The sequence below is a fragment of the Giraffa tippelskirchi genome, chromosome 3, assembly GCF_054371585.1.
Source record: "Giraffa tippelskirchi isolate mGirTip1 chromosome 3, T2T-mGirTip1v1.2.pri, whole genome shotgun sequence".
NCBI lineage: Eukaryota > Metazoa > Chordata > Mammalia > Artiodactyla > Giraffidae > Giraffa > Giraffa tippelskirchi.
The window spans coordinates 129,426,591-129,433,717 of NC_137277.1; positions in this window are offsets into that span (position 1 = coordinate 129,426,591).

The following is a 7,127-nucleotide window of genomic DNA, read 5'->3' on the forward strand; positions in this document are numbered from 1 at the left end:
AAAGGGATTAAGTGTCATATCTAAGGCCTGAACACAGTCATGGGATAGGTGTTCTGCTTCTGGATCTGGTGTAGGGAGTGAGCTAGCAGGATTAAGAGGTTTACAAGGCATAAAAAAAGGGATGGGTTGAGGAGGTGTGGAGGATCTGTAGTCAAGCAGGGGGCAGAAAAAGGAAAGCCTGATGAGAGAGTAAATCTTTGAAGGAATGAGGTGAGCATACATTTAGAATAGCATTTTGGGTTAGTTTTTGGGCTTCAGGTATTAAGAGGGTAGTTGCAGCCGGGGCCTGGAGACAAGGTGGCCATCCGAGCTTGACGAGATCGAGTTGTTTGGATAAGAAAAGCTAGAGGCCCCCATATGTCCCCCCTTTTTTTGCACAGAATCCCTAAGGCATGTCCTTGTTGAGAATGTACAAAGAAGGAAAAAAGGCTTGGCATAATCAGGTAAGAAGGGGCCTATAGTAAATGTTTGATGAGAGTTTGTATTGGGGTATGGAGAGAAGTGGGGGCCGATAAGGGTTCACCTAAGTTTCCTCGGTAGCTTGATAGAGAGATTTTGCTTGGAGGGCAAAATTTGGGACCCATATTCGGAAGAAGTTTAACAGACCTAATAGAAAAAGAAGTTCCCTCTTGGTTTGGGGCCTGGGGGTCTGTGTCAAGGCTCGAAGTCTTTGAGCTGGAATTATTTTGGATGTGGGAGTGAGACGCAATCCCATGTAACTGACAGTGGTGGAAGCAAGTTGTGTTTTGGAGAGCGAGACTCTGTAGCCCCAGTTGCCTAGCACATTTAATACTGCCACAGTGTGGACTAGGCAGTTATGGTGAGAGGAACAACATAACAATAAATCATCTACATATTGGGGTAAGGTAGTAAAGCCTATGTCTAAAGTTTGTAGGTCCCTTTGAAGGGCTTGACCGAAAAAATGAGGGCTATCTCTAAACCCTTGTTGTAAAACGGTCAAAGTTAATTGTTGAGATTGATATGTGTCTGGGTCTGTCCAGGTGAAGGCAAACAGGGGCTGTGAAGAGTGGTGTAGAGGTATAGTAAAGAAAGCATCTTTGAGGTCCAGTACTGTGAAGTAGAGTGTGTCACGAGGAATATGTGAGAAAGGGGTATAGGGATTAGTGACCATGGGGTGTATGGGTATTATGGCCTCATTGATCTTGCGAAGATCTTGACTAGATGCCAGGAGTGAGGTCCCTTTTTGACTGCCAGTATAGGGGTATTATGAGGAGAACAGATAGGCCACAAAAGGCCGGCTTTGAGCAATCGGGAGATTATTCGTTTAAGTCCTTGTCGGGATTGTGTGGTCAGGGTATATTGAGTTTGGGTTATTACCTGAGAGGGATTTTTAAGAAACACCTGTATGGGGGAATGGTGTGGGGCTACCAACAGGGCTTCAGTGTCCCAGACCTGAGGACCTATCAGGGGAAGGTCAGGGGCAGGTTTTGGGAGTGAGGACTGGCCAAGGGTTCAGGTGCCATTTGGATGCTAAGAATTGATATGGAATCTAAAAATGGGAAGTTTATAGCAGTTTGTAGCTTAGCCAGAAGATCGCGTCCCATCAATGCCATTGAGCATTGAGGAACTACTATAAAAGAATGTATTAGTGTTGCCTTACCAGAGGAACAAAGGAGAGGAGGGGTTAGTTTGGGATAAGAAGAGATGCCTGAGACCCCTTCGATGGCCACTTCTGAAGGTTGAAGAGGGCCCTTAAAAAAGGTTAAAAGTGAAAAGGCCACTCCAGTGTCTATTAGGAACGAGACTTTGTGTCCGGCCACTGTGCCAATTACCCGAAGCTCCAAGTCTGTCTGTATGGGGCAGACTTGGGGTCTGGAGCTTGGGCTCCATCACTGGAATAATTCAGGCACAATCGGATCATCCCTCACCTCATCTGAGGAACCATGGTCTGGGGTGCCAGGGCCCCCGAGTCTGGTTCCCGGTCCGTTGTTGTTGGGCCTGGAGTGGACCCTGAGATTTGGTGGATAGTGTCTGAGGACAATCCATTTTCCAATGGTCCCATTGTTTGCAGGTGGAACAGGGTTTTGTGGGTGGCCGGGGGTTTGGGCAGGACTTATCCCAGTGTCCCGTTTGGTTACATCTGAAGCAGGGGCCTGAAGCAGGGGCCTGAAGGGTTAGGTCCCGTATGGATGGGCCAAGGTTGATGGGCCAAAGGGGTGGAGTTTTTTCTTGGATAGCTGCAGCGAATAAAGCATATTTGGCCTTTCTTTCTTTTTCTTTTTTCACTTCTTCCGCCCTATTGTTGAAAACTTTAAAGGCTATTTCTAGGAGATCTCGCTGAGGGGTTTTGGGGCCCTTCTCTAACTGGTGTAGTTTTTGCCGAATATCGGGGGCTGACTGGCTTATGAACTGGATGTGTAGGTACAGTAGTCCGGCAGGGGTGGAAATATCTAGATTAGTGTAGTTTTGGACTGCCTCAGTAAGTTGTGAAAGAAAAAGGGCAGGATTTTCATATTTTTCTTGAGTCACTTCCCTAATCTTATTGTAGTTAACATGAATGTGAGAGCTTTTTAGCATTCCTTCTAATAAACAGGTGATCATGTGATGCAGGTACCCGATGCCAGCATCGCCTGCTTGATATGTCCACCGTGGCTCAGTTAAAGGGACTGTATCATCAGCCACCAGATTAGTCCTATCTTGGTTATGAAGTTGATCAGCATGAGTCCGGGCTGCCTGCCATATCCGTTGCTTTTCATCAGGGGTTAAAGTGGCATTTAGGATGTAATAAAGATCATTCCAGGTTAAATGATATGCTTGTGGAAGGTAGAGGAATTCTTTTCTATATCTAGTAGGATTTTCTGAAAGTGATCCCAATTTTTCTTCAATTTGGCTCATATCAAAAATTGAGAAAGGCACATGAACCCATGTAGGGCCCTCTGGTCCCGTGACCTCTCTGAGAGGGAACGTGTGTTTGCTTCAGGTCCTGGCCGATAGAGGCGCGTGGAAATCTCTTAGGGGGTTTTGGAGTCACCCCTTCCTGTTTTGGAGGAGGAAGGGCTAGAGGATGGGTTCTCATCTCTGGAAGTTTTTTCTCCAGGGCGGCAGGGAGGAGGCTCATCTGCTGGGTCAAAATCGGGGGCTCAGGGTTTAGGGGGCCTTTTAGGGGCTTTAGATTTGGATTTTTTTGTAATGGAGGGGGAGAGAGAGAAGAGCAGGATTTGATACGTAGAACACTCCTTGCAGAGAGAAGGACGGCTTCTAAGATCCCAGAAGGCTTGAATATAGGGGACTTCTGACCATTTGCCATTCTGTTTGAGGAAGTTAGTGAGATCTGATAAAATATTGAAAGTCCCGAACTCAGGCCAGAGGTTTTGGTTATCCAGTTTGTATTGAGGCCAAATTTGAGTGCAAAGTAACTCGAGTTTATGAACCTTGAGATTGGTCAAGAGTAGAGGTTTGAGGTTTCATTTTATGCAGGCCAATGGAGAGTCCCGCAGGACAAATTGGCTTGACCCCACAGCAAATGGCTAGTGACTGTCTGGTCGAGAGAAAAGACAATCACCTAATCTTATGTGTGTTTATATCTTGTGTTTGTGCCAGTTTAAATTTCTGGCTCATTCTTTAACCTGCCTAATCAGTAACAACTTAAGCACATCATGGGTTGCCTCTGTTTTCTAGTCCAATTCAATCTGATTTCTCAATTTACTTACATTCTGTTTGAACTCCCTCCCAAGTTTTCTTCCTCTCCCTTCTTCCCTATAATTTTGTCTAATCCCTACTAGCTCAGGTCCTGCCAATCCACCAGACAAATTATTCTAGCTTTCATTAACCCTTCCAATTATTGTTCAGCTCAAACTAATTATTGCCAAGAAGAATTTGAGCCCATTAAGACCAATATTTAAAGAAAAACATGAATTTCTCCATGAACTAGCCCAAATTTTTAATGTTCAGTTCAGTTCAGTTGCTCAGTCGTGTCTAGCTCTTTGCGACCCCATGAATTGCAGCACGCCAGGCCTCTCTGTCCATCACCAACTCCCAGAGTCTACCCAAATCCATGTTCATCAAGTCAGTGATGCCCTCCAACCATCTCATCCTCTGTTGTCCCCTTCTCCTCCTGTCCCCAAACCTACCCAGCATTAGGGTCTTTTCCAATGAGTCAACTCTTCGCATGAGGTGGCCAAAGTATTGGAGTTTCAGCTTCAACATCAGTCCTTCCAATGAACACCCAGGATTGATCTCCTTTAGGATGGATTGATTGGATCTCCTTGCAGTCCAAGGGACTCTCAAGAGTCTTCTCCAACACCACAGTTCAAAAGCATCAATTCTTCGGTGCTCAGCTTTCTTCACCGTCCAACTCTCACATCCATACATGACCACTGGAAAAACTATAGCCTTGACTAGATGGACTTTTGTTGGCAGAGTAATGTCTCTGCTTTTAAATATGCTATCTAGGTTGGCCATAACCTTCCTTCCAAGGAGTAAGCGTCTTTTAATTTCATGGCTGCAATCACCATCTGCAGTGATTTTGGAGCCCCAAAAAATAAAGTCTGACACTGTTTCCACTGTTTCCCCATCTATTTCCCATGAAGTGATGGGACCAGATGCCATGATCTTAGTTTTCTGAACGTTGAGCCTTAAGCCAACTTTTTCACTCTCCTCTTTCACTTTCATCAAGAGGCTCTTTAGTTCTTCTTCACTTTCTGCCATAAGGGTGGTGTCATCTGCATATCTGAGGTTATTGATATTTCTCCCGGCAATCTTAATTCCAGATTGTGTTTCTTCCAGCCCAGCGTTTCTCATGATGTACTCTGCATATAAGTTAAATAAGCAGGGTGACAATATATACCCTTGACCGACTCCTTTTCCTATTTGGAACCAGTCTGTTGTTCCATGTCCAGTTCTAACTGTTGCTTCCTGACCTGCATACAGGATTCTCAAGAGAGACAGGTCAGATGGTCTGGTATTCCCATCTCTTTCAGAATTGTCCACAGTTTATTGTGATCCACACAGTCAAAGGCTTTGGCATAGTCAATAAAGCAGAAATAGATGTTTTTCTGGAACTCTCTTGCTTTTTTGATGATCCAGCGGATATTGGCAATTTGATCTCTGGTTCCTCTGCCTTTTCTAAAACCAGCTTGAACATCTGGAAGTTCATGGTTCACGTATTGCTGAAGCCTGGCTTGGAGAATTTTGAGCATTACTTTACTAGCATGTGAGATGAGTGCAATTGCGCAGTAGTTTGAGCATTCTTTGGCATTGCCTTTCTTTGGGATTGGAATGAAAACTGACCTTTTCCAGTCCTGTGGCCACTGCTGAGTTTTCCAAATTTGCTGACATATTGAGTGCAGCACTTTCACGGCATCATCTTTGAGGATTTGAAATCGCTGAACTGGAATTCCATCACCTCCTCTAGCTTTTTTCATAGTGATGCTTTCTAAGGCCCACTTGACTTCACATTCCAGGATGTCTGGCTCTAGGTGAGTGATCACACCATCGTGATTATCTGCGTCGTGAAGGTCTTTTTTGTACAGGTCTTCTGTGTATTCTTGCCACCTCTTCTTAATATCTTCTGCTTCTGTTAGGTCCATACCATTTCTGTCCTTTATCGAGCCTATCTTTGCATGAAATGTTCCTTTGGTATCTCTAATTTTCTTGAAGAGATCTCTAGTCTTTCCCAGTCTGTTGTTTTGCTCTATTTCTTTGCATTGATCGCTGACAAAGGCTTTCTTATCTCTCCTTGCTATTCTTTGGAACTCTGCATTCAGATGGGAATATCTTTCCTTTTCTCCTTTGCTTTTCGCTTCGCTTCTCTTCCCAGCTATCTGCAAGGACTCCTCAGACAGCCATTTTGCTTTTTTGCATTTCTTTTCCATGGAGATTGTCTTGATCCCTGTCTCCTGTACAATGTCACGAACCTCTGTCCATAGTTCATCAGGCACTCTGTCTATCAGATCTAGTCCCTTAAATCTATTTGTCACTTCTACTGTATACTCATAAGGGATTTGATCTAGGTCATACCTGAATGGACTAGTGGTTTTCCCCACTTTCTTCAATTTAAGTCTGAATTTGGCAATAAGGAGTTCATGATCTGAGCCACAGTCTGCTCCTGGTCTTGTTTTTGCTGACTGTATAGAACTTCTCTATCTTTGGCTGCAAAGAATATAATCAATCTGATTTCGGTGTTGACCATCTGGTGATGTCCACGTGTAGAGTCTTCTCTTGTGTTGTTGGAAGAAGGTGTTTGCTATTACCAGTGCGTTCTCGTGGCAAAACTCTATTAGTCTTTGCCCTGCTTCATTCTGTATTCCAAGGCCAAACTTGCCTGTTACGCCAGGTGTTTCTTGACTTCCTACTTTTGCATTCCAGTCCCCTATAATGAAAAGGACATCTTTTTTTGGGTGTTAGTTCTAGAAGGTCTTGTAGGTCTTCATAGAACCGTTCAACTTCAGCTTCTTTGGCATTACTGGTCCGGGCATAGGCTTGGATTACTGTGATATTGAATGGTTTGCCTTGGAAACGAACAGAGATCATTCTATCATTTTTGAGATTGCATCCAAGTACTGCCTTTCGGACTCTTTTGTTGACCATGATGGCTACTCCATTTCGTCTAAGGGATTCTTGCCCACAGTAGTAGATATAATGGTCATCTGAGTTAAATTCACCTTTTTTTTTTTTTTTACTTTACCCTCCTCCACACACACATAAAAGGGTCTACTAGCCAATCAGATTGTAATTTCTGTTCAGCAGTTCCAAAGGGTCTGTGCATGTGAGCTTTGGGGGTTTTAAACCTGAACTTTTCAAACTGCAGCCAATCAATTAGCAGAGCAGTAGAATCCATTTTAATGCACACTAATCAGAATATTTAATGGACGCAAAATTTAGGATGGGATGAATGGTATCAAAGGAAAAACATAAGAGTGAAATGAGTTAGATTGCTTTGAGAAATGTTATATTTACATTGCTGGGTAGCAGGCGACATAGAAAGTGAGTGCATTTCTCACTAAGGAAAGTGGTCAATAAGTTTGGAAACACATATGTGTGAGACTTAGGTATTCAGTTCAGTTCAGTTCAGTCACTTAGTTGTGTCTGACTGTTTGCGACCCCATGAACCGCAGCAGTGGCCCACAGGACTGGAAAAGATCAGTTTTCATTCCAATCCCAAAGAA